This window comes from Hyperolius riggenbachi, chromosome 4 (assembly GCF_040937935.1).
Source record: "Hyperolius riggenbachi isolate aHypRig1 chromosome 4, aHypRig1.pri, whole genome shotgun sequence".
NCBI lineage: Eukaryota > Metazoa > Chordata > Amphibia > Anura > Hyperoliidae > Hyperolius > Hyperolius riggenbachi.
Window position 1 is genome coordinate 458,966,237 of NC_090649.1, and position 24,025 is coordinate 458,990,261.

General features: G+C 42.7%; 1 protein-coding gene across 1 annotated transcript in view; it reads right to left on the bottom strand.

The window, feature by feature from the left end:
- The window catches only part of XDH (xanthine dehydrogenase), a 194,070-nt gene that overhangs the window by 147,491 nt on the left and 22,554 nt on the right, over window positions 1-24,025 (bottom strand). Inside the window, exon 4 of the mRNA XM_068232795.1 lies at window positions 20,465-20,591. The gene's annotated coding sequence lies outside the window, so the exon portion shown is untranslated. The remainder of the gene's footprint in view (window positions 1-20,464; window positions 20,592-24,025) is intronic.

Below are 24,025 nucleotides of genomic sequence, written 5' to 3' on the forward strand. Positions count from 1 at the left end.
CTTCAGCAGTTATTGGAGTTAGTGCAAAACTATGTTAATCAGAAAATCTTGTCTGCAGAAGAGGTGCAGGACTTGCTGCAAGTCCTTCAATGGTTGCTGAAAAGTAAATTATCCAAGGATAATTTTCTTGATCCTCCATTTAGCCCATCTGATGTTACCGTTTTGATGTCTATTTTGAAAAACGACAGGGAATCTTTCTTTAAGTTCTACTCCAAGAAAGACAAAAATATTATGCAAGCTTGTGTCCAATCCCTTCAATCATTGATTGATTTAAGAGTATGCAAATTTGAAAAAACCTCCTTGTTAATGTCTGCCTGGGAAGAGATGTTAATTTCCCAATGCAAACCTTGTTCTGTGACAGCAGAGAATAAAATACAAACTGGTTCTTTGTCTGTTACAATCCAGTCCAGTCTTGATTCTGTTTCTGATGTAGTTCAGTCAAGTTCTATTAATAGACAAATAAATTCCCTGCCAGCTAGGAACCAATCTCGTTTAGAGCCTGTCTTTTGTGCAGCAGATATTAACTATCTATTTGATCATTTAAAGAAGGATAGGAAAAGTTTTTTAAACCACTATTCTAAAATGGAAAGTTCTTGTCTGCTGAAATATGTGCATGCTGTGAAAAGGATGAGTGGTTACAAATTGTGTCAGCAGAAAGCCGCCTCTGCCCTGATCCAAGTTTGGGAGGAAATCTTGTCATCTGATGCAGATGCATGCATGCATGTGATTGAGGAGTCAAATGAGTGGAGAGATTGCAGCAATCAAGTCAGTTTTGATTTTACTGCAGAAGAGATCAATGCTTATTATGGCTATTTGAAGAATGATAGGGAACAGTTTATGTCATTCTATTCGCAACAAAATGAGGAGTTTATTAGGAATTGTATCTGTGGAGTAAGATCTCTGATGGTTAATGCCTTGTGTGAGAATGAATCTGCCTCTGCTTTGATTGCCATCTGGCAAGAAATTCTTTCCTCTAAATTTCAATCTCATCCTCTCTCTGATAACCCTTATGTCCAGAGTTCAAAACCTGCATGTCAGTTATCTGTACAAACTCCATTGCAAACTGCAGTCAGAACCACACCTTGGTCCTGGCAAAAATCATTAGAAAACAAGTCATCATCCAAAAAGAAAAAGAAATTCTTTCCTACCAACTCCATTCAGCATGTGCAGCCTCCAGCCGATTCCAGTCGTGTGCAGCCTCCAGCCAATTCCAGTCGTGTGCAGCCTCCAGCCGATTCCAGTCGTGTGCAGCCTCCAGCCGATTCCAGTCGTGTGCAGACTCCATCCAAGTCGGTGCAGACTCTATCCAAGTCGGTGCAGACTCCATCCAAGTCGGTGCAGACTCCATGCAGGTCGGTGCAGACTCCTTGCAGCTCCATACAAACATCATCCAGCTCCGTGCAGACTTCACCCCGATCCGTGCAGACTTCAACCATGTCCATGCAGACTTCAACCATGTCCATGCAGACTTCAACCAAGTCCATGCAGACTCCAGGTGATTTGTGTCCTCAGCAATCTCCAGTCTGTCCTGAGCAGTCCTTCGCCTTTCTTTGTGGACTCTTTCATGGACTAGGCTTGCTGACAGTGGGTCAGCCTCCCAGGCCCGCAGAGTGTTGCATCCAGCCCGCAGAGTGTTGCATCCAGCCCGCAGAGTGTTGCATCCAGCCCGCAGAGTGTTGCATCCAGCCCGCAGAGTGTTGCATCCAGCCCGCAGAGTGTTGCATCCAGCCCGCAGAGTGTTGCATCCAGCCCGCAGAGTGTTGCATCCAGCCCGCAGAGTGTTGCATCCAGCCCGCAGAGTGTTGCTCTTTGCCTGCGGAACTGTGCTCTTTGCCTGCGGAACTGTGCTCTTTGCCTGCGGAACTGTGCTCTTTGCCTGCGGAACTGTGCTCTTTGCCTGCGGAACTGTGCTCTTTGCCTGCGGAACTGTGCTCTTTGCCTGCGGAACTGTGCTCTTTGCCTGCGGAACTTTGCTCTTTGCCTGCGGAACTTTGCTCCCAGTCCGCACAGGCTCAGTTCACACCGTTTCAGTGCCAGTCCGCACAAACTGTATCGGGATCTCAGCCAACGGTCCAGCCAAGCGCTCAACCAACGGTCCAGCCAAGCGCTCAACCAACGGTCCAGCCAAGCGCTCAACCAACGGTCCAGCCAAGCGCTCAACCAACGGTCCAGCCAAGCGCTCAACCAACGGTCCAGCCAAGCGCTCAACCAACGGTCCAGCCAAGCGCTCAACCAACGGTCCAGCCAAGCGCTCAACCAACGGTCCAGCCAAGCGCTCAGCCAACGGTCCAGCCAAGCGCTCAACCAAAGGTCCAGATCCATGAGGTTACACAGGCTGCTGTCCTGTCTGAAACTACTGAGCCTGCTGTCCTGTCTGAAGCATCCCAACCTGTTAACTTGCCTAAAGTTATCCCGTCTTCTGTTTTGCCTGAGGGTATGCAAGCTGCTGCCCAGCCTTCATAGACTTTTGTTGCTGCTGTTCCTGTAGGTGCCAAGTCTGTTGATGATCCTGCTCCTAATGGTGCTCAGACTGATGTTCCTGATGGTGCCCGGCCTGCTACTGTTCTTGCTTCTCCTGGTAGTGCCTGGTCTGCTGGACTACTTGAGGGCACCCAGTTTACCATCCAGCCTGTTGCTGCTCTGCCCGTGACTATTCAGTCTGTTGCTAATCTGCCTGCAGCACTACCTGAAGTTTTCCAGTTTACTGCTCAGATATCACAGGACTCTGCTGTTTCTTCCAAGTCTGGGGACTCTGCTGTTTCTTCCAAGTCTGGGGACTCTGCTGTTTCTTTCAGGTCTGGTGACTTTGCTGCTGCTTCCAAGGTTGGTGAGTCTGCTGCCGCTTCTGAGGGTATCCAGTCTGCTGCCGCTTCTGAGGGTATCCAGTCTGCTGCCGCTTCTGAGGGTATCCAGTCTGCTGCCGCTTCTGAGGGTATCCAGTCTGCTGCCGCTTCTGAGGATATCCAGTCTGCTGCCGCTTCTGGGGGTATCCAGTCTTCGGTTCCAGTTGTTGCTTCCAAGTCTTCGGTTCCAGTTGTTGCTTCCAAGTCTTCGGTTCCAGTTGTTGCTTCCAAGTCTTCGGTTCCAGTTGTTGCTTCCAAGTCCGCGGTTCCAGTTGTTGCTTCCAAGTACGGTGTTCCTGCGGATCTCAAGACTGCTCCGGCTCTTCTTGATCCTGATGGGTTCCAGTCTGTTCCTGCTCCTTCGGATCCTGATGATCTCCACGCTGCTGATATCTCTGCTTCCCAATCTATGTTTCTGCGTGACTCTTTCCAGTCACATAATGTCCAGGTTCTCCAGCATCTTTGGGTCCAGCCTCCAAAGACTCTTGTGTACCACCCATATCTGTTAATGTCTTTTGAATTTTTTCCCTCCCTGCCCACCCAATCTTGGCTCCTCTATTGGGACCCAGGTGGGGGTAATACTGGAGATCGTGTGGAGCGTTCGGAGTCCGCTCCTAAAAGAGGGGGGTACTGTAATGATCTGTGCCCGTGTCATCCTGCTGGTGGCAGCACTAAAGAACTTGAGGTGAACTTCAGCTGTCGACCAGCAGATGGCTCTCGTATTGCTGGGAGCAGTGCAATTCCTCGGCTCACCAGCAGATGGAACTGTGAAAGACTCTGGTCAGTCACCTGAGCAATGTGCTGCATATATAAGGCCGGACTTCCTAGCAGCACATTGCTAGGTCATTTTGCTTGTTCCCTTGCAGGGTTGTGACTCTGGCCAATCTTCCTGTACTCCTGAAACTCTGTTCCTGTATCCTGAGCTCCTGGTATTTTGACTCCTGCCTGTTCGACCAATCTCTTGCCTCCTGATTCTGTACTTCTTATCCATTCTGATTTCCCGGTATTTGATCCTTGCTAGTCTGACGATTCTTCTGTGTGCTGATTGTATTGAGACGTGTTTGTATATATTGTGTTACTGTATATATTGTGTGACCTGTGCCCTTGCATATTCACTGTATATATTAGTTAGTCAGGGTGATATTGGGTCACAGTGGTCACCTGGTACGATTGCATGCATTGGTTGTATGTGTATGTGCATCCTTGTAAATAAACACATTTATTATTCTATTCTGTTGTGCAGACGTCAGTATTTCTATTGTGATCCTCCAGTTTGTTTAACCAAAACGATTGCCATGCAGAGATCGTGGATTTGCCAGTCTGGTTCCAGTCACGACCACGATCTGCATGACCAATCGTTACACGAAGGCCTTAGCAAAGTCCAAGTATATCACATCTACAGCATTCCCAATATCCATATTAGCATTCACTACCTCATAAAAGCTGAGCATGTTAGTCAAACAGGACCTGTCTTTAGTAAACCCATGTTGATGTAGTGGTATACTAACTATCTTATAAGTACCCCAAGGGCGCCTCCTACCTCTTTTCATTGTCCTACCCCCTCCAGTTTGAGGGCTATCACCCAGGCGGGTGTTTCTTTCTTAAGGAGTTGCGACCAACGAAGCGAAACCACAAGGCCGAGTGGGGACGGTACTTCCCCACATGCAAATTTACTTGGTTGCTTTATGTGCAACCCAGCTTTGTGAGTATATCTGAATACTTATTTATACTTACCTTTTATATCTGCGATAATACACCAGATCGGGCTCCCGGTGTCCTCCCGTTCCTTTTCTCTATTTCTTCAGCATCCAGTTTTTTTCAGTACAGGTTTTCTTTAAATGTTAAGCAAATCTGAGATGTTTGAACAGCCTTGGATACTCTTATGTTTTGTTTGAAGGCTGATGATACGCGTTTGTCATCCTAGTTCACAGCTTCCAAAGATTGAGCAAGTCGAGAGCTGAGCGGTGAGAGATCCGAAAGTACTGATTAAGGATGAAAGTAAAGATTAGTTATGTATAGAGATATTTATGCTATGCCATGCCTATCTATACTACCTTTTTTTTCTCATTATCCTTCATCTCACCTATGAAAAGACCTGCTCTGTTATAGGAAACCACTCAATCTGAAAATATATGATGATGCTACAATGTTTTTCCACAGTAGCTAGTATGTGCACTTAATGGGGTATTTTCATACATTACAGGCGCAAAGAAGACATAAAAAATGTTTGCCATCATCTTCGCTGTTTTAATCTTCGGAAAACCGCTGCATGCCGAGCCGATTGCTGTGCCAGGTCCATCACCCGGAATAATGCTCTAGGAAACAGCTGAGTTCATCATGACCAATAAGAGAATTCTTTCCCAGAAGGACTATATGAGCTTGGATCCATGTTGTGTCATCGAAAGAAAAGTCAATGTGTCCGAGATCCGATCACCAGAGATTCAAACCTGGTACCAACTCCATATTAAATACTCCCAAGTGCGAATTACTCAGATCTTGGAACAACCCCAGAAAACCTTGACCAGGGAACCATTTTCTTCAAACCAAAGGCCAAAAGCGATTTATCTTTGCTATAGTTGCTGTTGTTATCTTTGCAGCAAGAGGAACTATATTTGTTTGCAACCGGAGTATCAACTGCCAATTCTATTCTCCTTTAAATGTCGGAACATGAAATTAATTCCTTAAAGTTTAATCTACAACGTCTTCAAGCAAAGTTGGAACTTGGTTTATTCGTTTTCACCCTAGGATGGTTAACTATAATCACCATCCTGATGTTACGCTGGATAAAATTTACAAAAAAAATAAAATTTTAAATCAGCTATAGCTAAAATCTTGTAGACCAAATATTCACAAACTTGAATATGATGAAGGAAGAGTTTGAAAACCTCAATATTCTTCTGAATTCTTCACCCTATAAAGGGGGAAGAATTAAAAAGAAAGGGGGATTATGTCGCATTTTACTCAATTAATAATTAATTAAATAGAGGTTATAGGTTAATAAAAACATATAATCAATTTCTATTATAACATCAGATTTTATGATTCATCATAATCTTTAGTAATGTGATTATATTAAGATGAAATGAATATATGATGATCATAGCTATGGATAATAGATGTTTTTATATTGCTTGATACAACTTAATAATGAGTAAGTCTATCCAGTTCTGGTTTTAGCTAGCAGATAGTCAGTGAAACAGAGAGACAGTGTAGTTTATTTGAGATGTAGCAATAGTCTTAAATGTTAAGCAAATCTGAGATGTTGTTAAAGCCTTGGATACTCTTATGTTTTGATTGAATGCTGATGATACGCGTTTGTCATCCTAGTTCACAGCTTCCAAAGATTGAGCAAGTCGAAAGCTGAGCGGTGAGAGATCCGAAAGTACTGATTGAGGATGAAAGTAAAGATTAGGTATGTATAGAGATATATATGCTACGCCATGCCTATGTATACTTCCTCTTTTTTCTCATTATCCTTCATCTCCTATGAAAAGACCTGCTCTGTTATAGGAAACCACCCAATCTGAAAATATATGATGATGCTACAATGTTTTTCCACAGTATCTAGTATATGTACTTAATGGGGTATTTTCATACATTACAGGCGTCAAACACAGAAGTGGAGGAGCACTCTTCCATAGGGGGGAATTGCTGCGTGCCCAAGCCTCAGACCCCAGTATCCTCGGGGTCCATGTAAAGTATTGTAGAAAAAGGCTGGCACCACACAAAAGTAGCAAAAATAAACAATTAGCTCTTTATTAGTTCGTCATTAAAATTACAACATTGTCAAAAAAGTAGGCTTTGGCTGCGACAGTCTGCTGTTTCAAGCTGCTATAGCTCTTTTTCAAGCCACTCAGCCCATAACATAAGCATCAGTCAGCACAAGCTTATATAGTACTATACCTCACAGTCAGCCAATCAATTCAAAATAGCGGGAGCCTATCAGTGCACTGGGACACCCAAACGGACCTGATGGGGAACTGCATGATGTCACAAAGTACATACCTCCCCTGTAACAGATCCAGGAAAGCCCGCAGCGGCATAGTCCCGCATACACTTCCGCATACAGAGGACCGATGACGTCAGGCGGGGGAGGAAGAAAATTCCCGTGCACCAGTAAAAAACGGCGCTTGCCGCCGCCAAATCCGCATACAGTAAGCGTCCATGTGAACAAAGGGTCGCATTGTACGGCGTAGCGTCATGGCTTAACTCCTCCCCTGGTCGCCATGGTGACCGAAAAACAAAAAACAAAAGCTAGTATGTGTACTTAATGGGGTATTTACATACATTACAGGCGCAAAGATGACATCAAAAATGTTTGCCATTATCTTCGCTGTTTTAATCTTCGGGAAACCGATGCATGCCGATTCGATTGCTGTGCCAGGTCCGTCACCCGGAATCATGCTCTAGGAAACAGCCGAGTTCATCATGACCAATAAGAGAAGCTCATATAGACCTTCTTTCCCAGAAGGTCTATATGAGCTTGGATCCATGTTGTGTCATCGAAAGAAAAGTCAATGTGTCCGAGATCCGATCACCAGAGATTCAAACCTGGTACCAACTCCATATTAAATACTCCCAAGTGCGGATTACTCAGATCTTGGAACAAGCCCAGAAAACCTTGACCAGGGAACCATTTTCTTCAAACCAAAGGCCAAAAGCAATTTATCTCTGCCATAGTTGCTATTGTTATCTTTGCAGCAAGAGGAACTATGTTTGTTTGCAACCGGAGTATCAACTGCCAAATCTATCCTCCTTTAAACCTCGGAACATGAGATGAATTCCTTAAAGTTTAACCTACAACGTATTCACGCAAAGATGGAACTTTGTTTATTCGCTGTCACCCTAGGATGGTTAACTATAATCACGGTCCTGATGTTACGCTGGATAAAATTTACAAAAAAAATAAAATTTTAAATCAGCTAAGGCTAAAATCTTGTAGACCAAATATTCACAAACTTGAATATGATGAAGGAAGAGTTTGAAAACCTCAATATTCTTCTGAATTCTTCACCCTATAAAGGGGGAAGAATACATAAGAAAGGGGGATTATGTCGCATTTTACTCAATGTATAATTAGAGGTTATAGGTCAATAAAAACATATAATCAATTTCTTTTATAACATCAGATTTTATGATTCATCATAGTCTTTGGTAATGTCGTGATTATATTTAGATGAAATGCATATATGATGATCATAGCTATAGATAATAGATGTTTTTATATCGCTTGATACAACTAAATAATAAGTAAGTCTACCCAGTTCTGGTTTTAGCTAGCAGATAGTCAGTGAAACAGAGAGACAGTGTAGTTTATTTGAAGTGTAGCAATAGTCCTAAATGTTAAGCAAATCTGAGATGTTTTAACAACCATGGATACTCTTATGTTTTGTTTGAATGCTGATGATACGTGTTTGTCATCCTAGTTCACAGCTTCCAAAGATTGAGTAAGTCGAGAGCTGAGCGGTGAGAGATCCGAAAGTACTGATTAAAGCGGAACTGTAGATATAAAATAAACACATTTTTTCACTTACCTGGGGTTTCACCAAGCCCCCAGCAGCTGTCCTGTCCCGCGCTGCTCCTCAACGAGCCTCCGTTTTCCCGTAGCAGCTACTTTCGGTTTCGCCGCCAGGCCACTGTGCCTGCGTGGCTCTGGCCACGCGTATCCTTTCTTCGCATTGCCCGCTATTGCAGAGGGGAACGCGAAGAAAGGATACGCTTGGCAGGGCTGCGCTGGCCTCGACTTGCAAGTCGAGGTACGGGACCGAGTGGCGGCGGGGGAACGGAGACACGTGGAGATTCGTCGCGGGACAGGACAGCTGCTGGGGGCTTGGGGAAGCCCCAGGTAAGTAAAACAATGCGTTTATTTTATATCTACAGTTCCGCTTTAAAGAGAACCCGAGGTGTGTTTAAAGAATGTTATCTGCATACAGATGCTGGATCTGCCTATGCAGCCCAGCCTCTGTTGCTATCCCAAACCCCACTAAGGTCCCTCTGCACTCTGCAATCCCTCATAAATCACAGCCGTGCTGTGAGGCTGTGTTTACATCTGTAGTGTCAGTCTCAGCTGCTCCCCCGCCTCCTGCATAGCTCCGGTCCCTGCCCCCGTCCCTTCCCTCCAATCAACAGGGAGGGAAGGGATCCAGGCAGGGACTGGAGTTCTGCAGGAGGCGGGGAGAGCAGTAGACTGACACTATAGAGATAAACACAGCCAGCTCTGACAAGCTGTTTGTCAGCAGCGTGGCTGTGATTTATGAGGGATTGCAGAGTGCAGGGGGACCTTAGGGGGGTTTGGGATAGCAACAGAGGCTGGGCTGTATAGGCAGATCCAGCCTCTGTATGCAGATAATATTCTTCAAACCCACCTCGGGTTCTCTTTAAGGATGAAAGTAAAGATGATTTATGTATAGAGATATACTGTATATGCTATGCCATGCCTATGTATACTTCCTCTTTTTTCTCACTATCCTTCATCTCACCTATGAAAAGACCTGCTCTGTTATAGGAAACCGCCCAATCTGAAAATATATGATGATGCTACAATGTTTTTCCACAGCAGCTAGTATTTGTACTTAATGGGGTATTTTCAAAAATTACAGGCGCAAAGATGACATCAAAAAAGTTTGCCATCATGTACGCTGTTTTAATCTTCAGGAAAACGCTGCATGCCGAGCCGATTGCTGTGCCAGGTCCGTCACCCGGAATAATGCTCTAGGAAACAGCCGAGTTCATCATGACCAATAAGAGAAGCTCATATAGACCTTCTTTCCCAGAAGGTCTATATGAGCTTGGATCCACATTGTGTCATCGAAAGACAAGTCAATGGCCTCAATTCACTAAGCTTAACTCCTGTCTTTAATAACTCTTCTGAGCTGTTTTACAGTTAACACAATTATATCACCATGGTGATAACTGTAAAACAGCTCAGAAGAGTTATTAAAGACAGGAGTTAAGCTTAAATGTGTCCGAGATCCGATCACCAGAGATACAAACCTGGCACCAACTCCATATTAAATACTTCCAAGTGCGGATTACTCAGATCTTGGAACATACCCAGAAAACCGTGACCAGGGAACCATTTTCTTCAAACCAAAGGCCAGAAGCGATTTATCTCTGCTATAGTTGCTATTGTTATCTTTGCAGCAAGAGGAACTATGTTTGTTTGCAACCGGAGTATCAACTGCCAATTCTATCCTCCTTTAAACGTCGGAACATGAGATTAATTCCTTAAAGTTTAACCTACAACGTATTCACGCAAAGATGGAACTTGGTTTATTCGCTTTCACCCTAGGATGGTTAACTATAATCACCATCCTGATGTTACGCTGGATAAAATTTACAAAAAAAAATAAAATTTTAAATCAGCTATAGCTAAAATCTTGTAGACCAAATATACACAAACTTGAATATGATGAAGGAAGAGTTTGAAACCTCAATATTCTTCTGAATTCTTCACCCTATAAAGGGGGAAGAATTCATAAGAAAGGGGGATTATGTCGCATTTTACTCAATTAATAATTAATTAAATAGATGTTATAGGTTAATAAAAACATATAATCAATTTCTTTTATAACGTCAGATTTTATGATTCATCATAGTCTTTAGTAATGTGATTATATTTAGATGAAATGCATATATGATGATCATAGCTATGGATAATAGATGTTTTTATATCACTTGATACAACTTAATAATGAGTAAGTCTATCCTGTTCTGGTTTTAGCTAGCAGATAGTCAGTGAAACAGAGAGACAGTGTAGTTTATTTGAAGTGTAGCAATAGTCTTAAAGTGGATCCGAAATGAACTTTTACTCATTGCATAATTGTGTTCCTTTCCTAGTTTATAGGGCATTCCTCAAGCCAAATACTTTTTTGTTTTTGTTTTAATACTCTAATTCCCTATAAACTAAATAAGCGCCACCCACAGTTTTCAGAGAGCCTTGGCAGTAGCAAGGGCTCATGGGAGCTCAGTCTGGGCAGGAGAGGGGGAGATATTACTAGCCAGAGATTTCAGAGGCAGAGGGGAGGAGGGAGGATTAGGTTTTTTTTCAGTCTGAGTGCTGATGGTGCAGATAAGCCTGCCTCTGTGTAATGTTTACAAACAACATGGCTGCTGTCATTGTATCACAGGAAGAAATAATCATATTCTATTACCCACTTGATGACCCACCCTTTACCCCCCCTTAAAGGACTTCCGAAGCCAAATGTTTAAAAAAAAACATAAAAAAAGTTATACACCTATACCTAAAAGTTATATAACCTCATAGCCCCCCCGGACGGCTCCCGACCCCACGGCCAGGGTCGGGCTCTCTGCCTGTATCAAGATGGCCGCCGGCCCTGGCCACGGCTGCGCACTCCGCATTGCCGCTAGTGCGGCTGCGCAGCTCCAGGGCCAGCCCTCCAATCCACGCATCCTGTTGCAATCTTGATACAGGCAGAGAGCTCGACCCTGGCCGTGGGGTCGGGAGCCGTCCGGGGGGGCTATGAGCGGCGGGGACCCGGCGGAACGGCACGGAGGGCGCGGACGGCGTCCTCTGTGTCCTACAAAGTTACACAGGTATATAACTTTTTAAATGTTTTTTTTAAACATTTAGCCTCGGAAGCAGCGCCGTACAATGTAAACAAAGGAGACATATGTCTCCTACGTTTACATTTAGTCTGCGAGCCGCAATCAGCGGCTCGCAGGCTATTCACGGAGACCCGCTCCGTGGTCTAACAGGAAACGGCCGCTCGCGCAAGCGGCCTTTCCTGATTAATTAGGGAGGCACCTGGCGACGCAGATCTGCGTCGCTGGTCCTCCAGCTACCACTTTGCCGCCGCACGGTATGAGTGTGCGGTCGGCAAGTGGTTAAAGCAGTATGCAGACAGATTTGCTGTTTAAACCATCTAAACTGTACATAAGATATATAGACAAGTTATTTGTTATAGTTAGTTTTTTATCTCGGATCCGCTTTAAATGTTAAGCAAATCTGAGATGTTTGAACAGCCTTGGATACTCTTAAGGCTTGTACACACTTCGGATTTTTTCGACCAGCTGTCGTTCAAACCAGTCGTTTGAACGTCCAGTCGGGTATGTGGACGACACGTGCAGTCCCAGACGATCCGCCGGCGGATCCACTGGACCAGCTGTCTTTAAAACGAATGCGTGGTCAGTGCGTGTGTACAAACGAACTCCAGACTGAGGGGATCTTTGACCGACCAAATAAGTCGACGCCTGCGCGTCAGTACTTATTCAGTGTCTTATGTCTGCGTGTTTAAGGATTGAATGTTTTAAAGCAATGGCCTCAATTCACTAAGATCATGCTGGAGATAATAAGGCAAGAGAAAACGCATCACCACACATTGATCTTGCCTTATTAAGGTGTAGAGATTAGTTTTCAGTTTTTCACAGTGAGAGTTATCTTATCTCTTCATTCCTTAAGTTACCTCCTCTGCAGTTAAGTTACCTCCTCTGTAGTTATTTTCACATGCAGTCAATTAACAGTATGTCTTTAATGTTAGAATTCTTTAGTTATTTTAAGGATTGAAATGTTAACTTTAGAGATCTCTCCTTAACTTAAAGACAGAAGAGTTAACTTTAAGTTTGCCTGAGGTATAATGTTTCCTGAATACTACATGCCTTATCACCATGGTGATAACTGTAGAAACGTTATTAACCACTTCGCATTCAGTCGTTTTCACTTTATGCATCCGTGCAATGTTCACCTCCCATTCATAAGCCTATAACTTTATCACTACTTATCACAATGAAATGATCTATATCTTGTTTTTTCCTCCACCAATTAGGCTTTCTTTGGGGAGTACATTTTGCTAAGAGCCACTTTACTGTAAATGCATTTTAACAGGAAGAATAAAAAAAAAAAGGAAAAAATTCATTATTTCTCAGTTTTCAGCCATTATAGTTTTAAAATAATACATGCCTCCATAATTAAAACCCACGTATTGTATTTGCCTATTTGTCCCGGGTATTACACAATTTAAATTATGTCCCTATCACAATGTATGGCGACAATATTTTATTTGTAAATAAAAGTGCATTTTTACCGTTTTGCATCCATCACTATTTACAAGCTTATAATTTAAGAAAAAAAAAAATAGAAATATTTCATCTTTACTTTGACATTTAAAAAGTTTAGACCCTTAGGTAAATATTTACATGTTTTTTTTTTATTGTAATGTTTTTTGTTTTTTTTATTAAACATTTTATGTGGGTATTTTTTGGAGGGTGGGATATAAATTGTAATTTTTAAATGTAAATATATGATTATTTTTATATTTTTTTACATTTAGGTGTAGTTTTACTTTTTGGCCGCAAGATGGCAGCCATGAGTTTGTTTAGTGATGTCACTCTAAGCGTAATATGTACGCTTAGAGTCGACGCTAGAGCCAGAAAAAGCGTAGCTTCCGAGAGAAGCTGTCGCTTTTTCTGCTGGGGAGAGGAATCAGTGATCGGGCACCATAGCCCGATTCACTGATTGCCTGGCTACTGAACCGTGGGCCGGGAGCGCGCGTTAGCGCACATGGCCTCCTGGACGTAAAAGTTACGTCCAGGAAGGTTATTTGGTTAAAGACAGGAGATAAACTTAGTGAATTGAGGTCAATGTTTTGTTTGAAGGCTGATGAAGAAAGATAGTTTGAAGTTAAAGGGAACCTTAACTGAGAGGGATATGGCTGTTTCCTTTTAAACAATACCAGTTGCCTGGCAGTCCTGCTGATCTCTTTGGCTGCAGTAGTGGTTGAATCACAGACCTGAAACAAGCATGCAGCTAATCCAGTCTGACTTCAGTCAGGGCACCTGATCTGCATGCTTGTTCAGGGGCTGTAGCTAAAAGTATTAGAGACACCGGATCAGCAGGAGAGTCAGGCAACTAGTATTATTTTAAAAGGAAAAATCCATATTCTTCTCAGTTTAGGTTCCCTTTAAAGAATGTGTATTTGAATGGAGACAGGCATATGTGAATCTACTTATTATTATAAATATACATATCCCTATTCATGGAATGTCTCATATGTGTAGTGTTGAGAAAAAAAACCCATTTCATATATGTTCTTCCCATAGCTAGACTAATTGTATGTGGAATGTTTGTTCAACACTTTATATGGGAGAAGACTTCATGTCTCTTATTCTAACAAAAGGCCTAACCTGTTTTTAAAGCTTGCTACAGAGTATTGAGAAATAGGTAGTTCCAACTGATTATGTACTAGAGGATTATATGATTGCATACAGAAATCTGTCTTATATTTAAGAAAGGTATTAAGAAATTAGGGACCTATTGTTTATTCATAAAGCAAATGTCAATATTACATGTGGCTTACAAGTTATCGGCTGAATCTTGGTTGATTAGATACAGTTACACATATTTATTCTCCAATGGGTGTTTCTAGCATTGCAAATCAGAAATATCCGAAGATTTGAGAATATAGTCGTTTTAGATATTGTTATTATTTATATATATAAATATAACATCGGATGTATGTATAGTAGTAGCAGTAGGGTATTGTATCGTGTTAGCCATCAGTAAAAGCAAGACGTTTTGTATCAGGATGATACAATTTATTGGCTAACTTAAAAGAATAAGAGTAAGAAAGCTTTCGGCTCTAGAGCCTTCATCAGGCTTCAATCCTGTTTGCTTGCAAGCTGATGGAACAGACAGCTATATACAAGCAACATCAAAAGGGGATACATAGATTTTTTTCAAGCATAAATACATGTCATTAAGATTCCTTAAAAGAGTTATCAGGCAAATAAAAGAAAATAAGTGCTACTTACTTTGGGCTTCCTCCAGCCCCAAGCTCCCAGCATGTCCCTCGCCGCAGCTCTCCCTTCAGCTGTTCGCCGCAGTTCCGTCCCGGTCCCCGGCGATGACGTCGGGGCGACCTCCAGGTCGGCCTGTACTGCGCCTGCGCGAGCGGCGCTGTCAATCACCACCACGTGGGCCGGAGTGGACTCTTATTTGCCTGATAACTCCTTTAAGTGAAACAGAACATCTAAATGGGGTGGGAAGTTGTTAGCTGAGATAACACTCACAGACTTGGGTCTCAGACTGTCACAGAGGCATCGTAAATTCTGAATTCACAAGTTTAGCTATATAGGCTGAGAAAGAGTTTTGGCATTAAATATCATCAGCCTTATACCAATATAAAAAGTTTTTGTCCTTATTGAAGCCTTTGGCCACCGCTTTGAACCAATCTATAAATCTTGTTTCTGTTATTAATCTATCTTTTGATGTTTTGAAGCCATCCTTCAGGGCAGTGACACGAAGATCATACATGCTGTGTCAGTTGGAACGAAAGTGTGTAGCAACAGGGAATTCAGATTTGGTATCGTTAATACTGTGCCAGTGTCCGTTTATACGTTTGCGCAGAGTTTGTCCAGTTTCTCCCACATACATAACATTGGGGCATTTTTAGCACACATGAACGGATATACCAGATTGGTGGACTTACAGGAAAATGTGCCTTGTACTCTGTACTCCTGTTGTGAACCTGGTATCGTTAACCTTTCACTGTTAGTTGTGTCTGCAGGTCCCACACCTTTTTTGTCGGCAGGATGATGTTCCTTTTTGTTGTGGCCTATTCAAAGCACTCCTGACAATCATCTGCTTTAGATTGGGTGGTTGCCGATATGACAGGAGGGGAGGTTTAGGGACTATCTTTCTCAGTCTGCGATCCTTGCGTAAAATGGGATGAAGTTCCTTAGCAATCCTCCTTAAGATTTCCAGATGTGGGGTTTTGCTTATATTTCAGGAGTTCAGTCCTGGCGATGATGTCGGCTTTCCTGATTTGGGCCTCAGTCAAAGGAGGACTGTAACCTTGTTTAATGTAAGTGTTCTTAAGGCGATCGAGGTGCTTGTCTCTGTCCATCCTGTCTGAACAAATCCAGTTGTACCTTATAGCTTGGCTGTAAATTAAAGAGTTCTTAATTTGCTTGGGATGGAAACTTTCATACCTTAGGTATGTGGGACGGTCTGTTGGTTTGCAATACACAGAGGTTTGCAGGTCGTTTCCCCTGATGTATACGGTGGTATCCAGAAAGTTAATCTCCGTGTGAGAGTAGGTAAGTTTCAATTTGATTGTAGGATGGAAGGCATTGAAGTTACTGTGGAACTGGAGAAGATCATCCTCATTTGCGGACCAGATGATTAAAATATCAATGAAATGGAAATACTGTAGCATACATGTAATGCGACATGCATTGAGGTATTCCTCTTCGATTTTTGCCATGAATAAATTTGCAGCCACCCTGTTTTCCTTGACCGATTTGAACAAAACTTGGTATACAGATCCTTACTACCTTGGATGATATGCTCTGGGGGTCTCGCGTCCCCCCTGCACATTTGGGCGGAGCTACAAACAGCCAATCAGATTTCACATATTCATGTCAATGGAAAAAATGTAAAAGGCTGCCATTCTCACAGTAATCAAGCCAGCGTCCCCACACTTGGCACAATTGATTACTTGGTGACAGAGGTTACAAATTCAGAAACAAAAAGGGCAGAGCATAAAACAGCCAATCAAATTATAGCCAATCATTTTAAATGATAAACTGTAAATGGCAGGGTTTTCTAACTTGCCACACTTGGTCACTGGATGACTAGAATTAATATTCAGTGGGTGGAGCCTACAATAGCCAATCAAAATTCACTTATTGATTTTCAAGGCGAATATTTAAACTGCTGCCATTCTTACACTGTTAATGGCAGAGGCTTCAAACTTGCTACAGTCGGTCATTGGGTGACTGAGGTTCAAATTCACTAAAGGGACGGAGCCACAAACAGCCGATCAGATTTCCTTGGTTAATAAACTGCTTCCATTCACACATTTTTGATGCCAAGAACCCGAAAGCTCACAAACTTGGTCATTGAGTGACTGTGTGTCAAGGTAAAAAAAAAGTGGGTGGAGCCAAATACAAATTTCCCTGGGAAAACATAAACTGCAGCCATTCTTACACTGTTAATAGCAGGGTTCTGAAACTTGACACAATTGGTCACTGGGTGACTGGGATTAATATTCAGAAATGTGGGTGGAGCCTACAACAGCTACTCAAAATTCACCTATTGATTTTCAAGGGGAATATTTATGTTGCTGCCATTCTTACACTGTCAATAGCAGATGCCTCAAACCTGGTACAGTTGGTCACTGAAATATTGTAGAGAGGGTCACAGACTTTCGGTTTTTAGGAGTTACTATTAACCTCCTTAGCGGTAACCCCGTGCTGGACACGGGGTAAGCCGCCGGAGGGTGCCGCTCAGGCCCTGCTGGGCCGATTTACATAATTAATTTTTTGCTACACGCAGCTAGCACTTTGCTAGCTGCGTGTGCATAACGATCGCCGCCACCCGCCGATTCGCCGCTATCCGCCGCGCCACCTCCCCCCCCCCACGAGACCCCTGCGCTGCCTGGCCAATTAGTGCCAGGCAGCGCTGAGGGGTGGATCGGGACACCCGCTGACGTCAGGACGTCGATGACGTCCGTGACGTCATCGCGATCGTCGCCATGGCGACGGGGAAGCCCATACAGGGAATCCCGTTCAGAACGGGATTTCCTGCAGGGTAAAAGCGCCAGCGGCGATCGGAGGGGTGGGAGGGATAGCGAAGGAAGGGGGGAAGAATGTAGCTAGCGCTAGGCTAGCTACATGCTTTAAAAAAATAAAAATTTTTTTTAAAAAAGTGCTGTGCTGCCCCCTGGCGGATTTATTGTACCGCCAAGGGGGTTAAAGAGCACCTGACTTGGGGGTCACATATTGCTGAAGTAGTGCAAAAAGGCACAGAAGAGGCTATATTTTTTAAGGATGCTTAGGAAGAATAATATTCCTGAGAAATTGTTGGTGTCTTTTTACTGCAGTACAGTGGAGAGTGTCCTAGTCTACTGTCTCTGTGCGTGGTTTTCAAGCTGCACAGTAGCACAAAAAAAGCAGCTTCATAGGGTAATTAAGGTTGCCCAAAGGATAGTTGGCTGTCCTCTTCTTCCATTTGAAGAATGATATACTTCTTATTGTTTCAGGAATATTAAGAACATTTTAAGCGATGCCTCACATCCAGGACATGTGCTATTTGAACATCTGCCTACTGGAAAAAGTTTTAGACTTATAAAAACTAAGACAAATAGATTAAAGAACAGTTTTTATCCTTCAGCCATTTCTATGTTAAATGCTGCTTGAAAAGGGGTGTGTGCAATGCAATGTATGTAGGAATGGAATGTTGTTATGCTGTTTTTGCTTTTGCTGGAAAATTGCACTTTAGAATTTCGTTGTACAAGTTCGGTTGTTACAATGACAATAAAGATTTTCTATTCTATTTCTATTCTTCCATTAATTCACCAATAACTTTATCACTACTTATCATAACTAAATGAACAATAGTTTCTTGTTTTCAACACCAATTAGGCTTCCTTTGGGTGGTACATTTTGCTAAGAATTATTTTATTCTAAATGCATTTAAATGGGACTAATAAGGAAAAAACATGGAAAAAAAATAATTATTTCTCAGTTTCTGACCATTATATTTTTAAAATAAAACATGCTTTTGTGGATAAAATCAGTGCAATGTATACAAATCCAGTCTGGGCTCAGCCATTAAGGTGGAGATATTCCTCCAGGAATTTATTATATTTTCAGCAGTTATACAACATATATAGACCAGCACAACGTTTCGGGTAACACCCTTTGTCAAGTGCTTGATCACCTGGTGCAAACTTAAAGAGACTCTGAAGCGAACAAAAATTGCTATTTTTACCTGGCAGTTCACTTCAGTAGTCTCAGTAGATGTAAACTGCCACATCCCCGCCGCAAAGCGAGGGGTTTAGACCCCCCGTAATCCCGGGGCAAAATCCCACGACTTTTTTGGTCATGGATCTTGCTGCCCGGGAGGCAGAGCTTTTAGCTGCAGCTAGGCCTCTACTGATGTCAATTGCCGTGTGGACCTCTGCCTCTCCCCGCCCCTCTCTGTGAAGGAAGAGTGAGTGGGGCGGGGAGAGGTGGCGATTGACATCAGTAGAGGCAGAGCTGCAGCTGAAAGCTCTGCCTCTTTCTGGAAGCGCTGCCCAGATTACCCCCTGGGGATTTGGGGGGTCTAAAGCCCTAGTTTTTTTGGCAGGGATGCGTCGGTTTACATTTACTGAGAGTACTGAAGCAAACTAGAAGGTAAAAATAGCAATTTTTGTTCACTTCAGTCTCTCTTTAACAAACATATAGAACTCAACGAGGATTTTAGTCTGAGATGTTTTCTATGATGTTATGTTTGAGCTGTTTTCTACTCAAAAAGGTTAATATGTGAACTAAAGGTTGTGCCCGCCCACTGATCATTGATATTGTTATCGTCGCACCCTATGCGCCGTTATGGTCGCACTGGGTGCGACGTTTCCAGGGCACCGGGTGTCACTTTTCACGCGAAGGATGCGGCGTTAACGGCGCACCGCTCGATCTTTTCGGCACACCGCAAACTGCGTGATCTCTGGACGTGCTAACTGGTTAGCACCCTAGTTAGCACGCCCAAACTCTTTAGGCGTGCTAACTAGGTTTACACCAGTTAGTGAATCAAATCAAATCCCTAAAAATGTATATTAATTATCGAGGTATCATAAATAACAACAAATCTCACCTTTCAAAATGCATAAATTGTGTGAGTCCCATCCAACACCAGGTAAAGACAGTGTGGCTGCCATCCACACTGAAAAATGGCTGCCGACCAGATTGCACATATGTTGAAAAAACACAACTGAATGCAAATTCATCCAGATGAATAATGATTGTTTGCCCCTTGACAAAGGCAATGGTAATTATTCAATGCATGAAAATTCAAAGCTGCTAAATGCACCCATAGGACTGATCCCAAGTAAATCCAGCATAAGCACAGAAGGTCACTGAGAATATAGTGAGATCCCAGAGTGGAATCTGGGCGGCAGCCATTTTTCAGTGTGGACTGCAGCCACACTGTCTTTACCTGGTGTTGGATGGGACTCGCACAATTTTAGCATTTTAAATGGTGAGATTTGTTGTGATTTATGGCTTCGATAACTAATATACATTTTTAATGTTTCAGTAAAATCTATATGTTTATACCGACATGCACCCAAGAGCCAATTCTTTCTTTATGATTTTTATATTTATTGAAATTAGACTCACTTCTCAAACATACCTTACATAACAACATTTAGAACAGCAAACTCTTCTGAGTTGGCCACAATGAGACCTATTGGAGATGGAAAAAGAATCTTAACCTCCTTATCGGTAATCCTGAGTCAGGTTCGGGATGGAAATCTGCAGCTCAGAGTGGTAATCCTGTGCCTGAGTGAGTTATAAGCAAGAGCTGCTGCAGATCTCTCTGTGGTATGTTTTTTTTTCTTGTTTTTAGGGTCTAAAAGCTTGGGAAAAAATGTCACAGCTTGTGGACCCTAAATCTGGAAATAATCATAACGCCAGTGAGGTTAACCCTCCTGGCGGTTTATTGAAATCCGCCAGGGGGCAGCTGCGCAACGGATAGCGGCGGATCGGCGGGGAGCGGCGGCGATCGGATTGCTTATACTCGGGCTTACCGCCAGGAAGGTTAAATAGGAACTGGAACCAAGGATTGTACTTAATTTTAGTCAGTAGCTGATACCCCTTTTACCATGTGAAATGTTTACCTGTTCTCGAATAGATCATCAGGGACGTCTGTATAGCTGATATCGTGGTGAAACCCCTCCCTCGGTATGATGTGTTGCATTGTGGGAAAAAGTGCCAAGCAACCTCTTCCTCTGTGCATATGTATATCTATTAAAAAAAAAAAACCTTTTAGCCTATTGCAATGTTAGTGGGTGTGGTTATAGATAATGGCAGTTGCTGCTGTCTGTATTTTTTCCATGTCTGCCAGTAGTAAAGATGACCAGCAGGCTGATTGTGGATCAAACAATATGAACAAATTACATGGCGCATATCAAACATTTCTTGATCTCTCTTCTACTTTTTACGTTCTCGCTTTGCAATGTATTTATTTATTTATTTTTTCCCTTTTTGTTAAAGTTTCTCTTTACGTTTTAACACCACAAGTTGCGTAGTCTGGGATTACATAAAAAAATCAAATTAATAGACCCTTTCAGCTCATGAAGATTATATAAAAAAATATAATTACTCCTGAAACCACCTGTGTGAGTTATGTGATTAGTTCACCCTTGTGGGCATCAATATTTTGGCAGAACAACTCAGCATGTTAGAGCTGGTTAGGAGAACATCGCTGTAATGTCATAAAGAAATGATTGAACCACAGAATGCCTAGGCACAACTCATAGGCCCTTATCCAAGGACTTTGGGCCTGATCCAATTCACTTTTTCTAAGTTTTTCCTAGGCAATCTTTATCTTCTGTTTAAAATAACTTTTCAGCACTCTGCAATTGAAAAGGTACCAAAAAGTAAAGTAAAAAGTACTGTCAAAATTCTGAGTATTTTCTTGCTTGCTGGTGGCTTAAAGTGGATCCGAGATGAACTTTTACTCATTCCATAATTGTGTTCCTTTCCTATTGTTTATAGGGCATTCTTCAAGCCAAATACTTTTTTGTTGTTGTTTTAATACTCTAATTCCCTTTAAACTAAACAAGCCACGCCCACAGGTTTTCAGAGAGCCAAGGCACTTTCAGACAGTAGCAAGGGCTCATGGGAGCTCAGTCTGGGCAGGAGGAGGGGGAGGTATTACTAGACAAAGATTTCAGAGGCAGAGGGGAGGAGGGATGAGGAGGGGGGATTAGGTTTTTTGCACAGGCTGAGTGCTCAAGATGCAGATAAGCCTGCCTCTGTGTAATGTTTACAAACAACATGGCTGCTGTCATTGTATCACAGGGATAATCAATCATATTCTATTGAAGCTGTATGCAGCTAGATTTGCTGTGTAAACTATCTAAACTTTAGATATATAGACAAGTTACTTGTTATAGCTAGTTTTTCATCTCGGATCCGCTTTAAAGTGGCGGTGTGGGAGCGATCCAGGCTTATGGGGCTGGAGGAAACCCCAGGTATGTATAACATCTTTTTTTCATTTTTCAACTAGCCTTCGTCACTGGTTCCCTTTATTTGTGCCTAAAGGGGCACTATGGTGAAAAATTGTAAAATTTAAAATATGTGCAAACATATACAAATAAGAAGTACATTTTTCCCAGAGTAAAATGAGCTATAAATTACTTTTCTCCTTTGTTGCTGTCACTTACAGTAGGTAGTAGAAATCTTACAGAAGTGACATGAATAAGCTAATTAGGCCTTATCTGCAAAGCCAGGCATATAAGGGTTCACTTGGTGTTTGATGCACACACCCTTTTTGAAATACGTTTTCAGTTCCTTTTTTCTGGAGGCAGGTGGTGGATGACCCTCTTTACATGGGCTGTCTGCAGCCTGCTTCCCCATTGGGGTGTGGAGCTGTAGAGTCACCCTTGAGCTTTACTAGGCTTGGGGTGACCTATGCTTCACTCCCCCCCTGTCGTAGTGCTCCCAAGTCGCGCACATTTGGCCTGACATAATGATGCACTTGGACGCAATACGAAATAAGGTAGGTCCTATCCTTTGGGAGGTGGGTGCGGCCGGCACTCCCTGGTGGTGGCAGCGCTTGGGGGGGCGCCCCGCACTTCTTAACCTCCCCCCCAGGGGGGCGGCTACAGAGTCTCTGAGCAGGGAGTGTGCTTGGAGTGCCCTGTTGACCCCCCTTTTCCTGGGATCCTGGGGGGGCCTCCACGTGGCGATCCTGGATAAGTGCTAAATGTTGCGCGAACTAATCCCCGCAGGGCAAAAATTTTGCGGTTAGTTGGCAAAACTCTGCATATCCTGGCATGCGAATGCAGATTTGCTTGAGCAGTGTCTCATGAATAAGATAATTAGGCCTTATCTGCATAGCCAGGTATATAAAAGTGTGTTTGATGTTTGTTTGTTTGATGCACACACCCTTTTTGAAATACTAGTGTATACTGAACCCGGGTTCTCCCACTGTTGGGCTCAATATTGAGCCTACTGTGGGGTATTATATCTGACAGCAGCATTGTGTCATTATACAATATATTGCATTTCGAGTTATTGTTTCATATGCAGCAGGCATCATGTTGGAATATTTGCTTGTTTTTTAAATGGTTTTATTTTTTATTGAATCATCAATATTGTGATTATTATTATACCTAATGTTGAATAAAGACTTTTTCAAATTTTGCTGTGGGAGGTGCTATTTTTTAAGGGCTTTCTTCTTCTACCATATGATTGCTCTTGTTTTGAGCCCTAGCACCAGGGCTGTGGAGTCGGTACAAAAATCTTCCAACTCCAACTCCGGGTACCCAAAATTTCTCAGACTCCGACTCCTTAGTCTAATACTTAAAGGATACCACAACTGACATGTGGCATAATGAGATAGACATGGGTATGTACAGTGCCTAGCACACAAATAACTATGCTGTGTTCCTTTTTTTCTTTTTCTGCCTGAAAGAGGTAAATATCAGGTATGTAAGTGGCTGACTCAGTCCTGACTCAGACAGGAAGTGACTACAGTGTGACCCTCACTGATAAGAATTTCCCCCTTTTTTATCTCTTTCTTGCTCTCAGAAGCCATTTTCTTCTAGGAAAGTGTTTTATAGTTGGAATTTCTTATCAGTGAAGGTCACACTGTAGTCACTTCCTGTCTGAGTCAGGACTGAGTCAGCCACTTACATACCTGATATTTACCTCTTTCAGGCAGAGAAAGAAAAAAAGGAACACAGCATAGTTAGTTGTGTGCTAGGCACTATACATACCCATGTCTATCTCATTATGCCACATGTCAGTTGTGGTATCCTTTAACAGGACTGTGGATTTTGTACAAAAATCATGCGACTCCGACTCTTGACTCCGACTCCTCAGTTTCTAAAACCACGACTCCGACTCCAACTCCGACTCCGGGTGCCCAAAATTGCCCTGACTCCTCGACCCCGACTCCAACTCCGACTCCACAGCCCTGTCTAGCACACACAGTTATTTGGTTGAGGTGTTGCAGACACTTTCCAGAAACTATTTTTTAGACATCCCAGGATTTTATTTTACATTTAAAGTGTACCAGAGATGACATGTGACATGATGACATAGACATGTGCATGTACAGTGACAAGAATACAGACACTTATGTGCGCCTTTTCTTTTCTCCCTGCCTGAAAGAGTTTATGATTAGCTATGGAACTGATAGTTTTTTTTCTCCAGTCAGGACTCAGTCG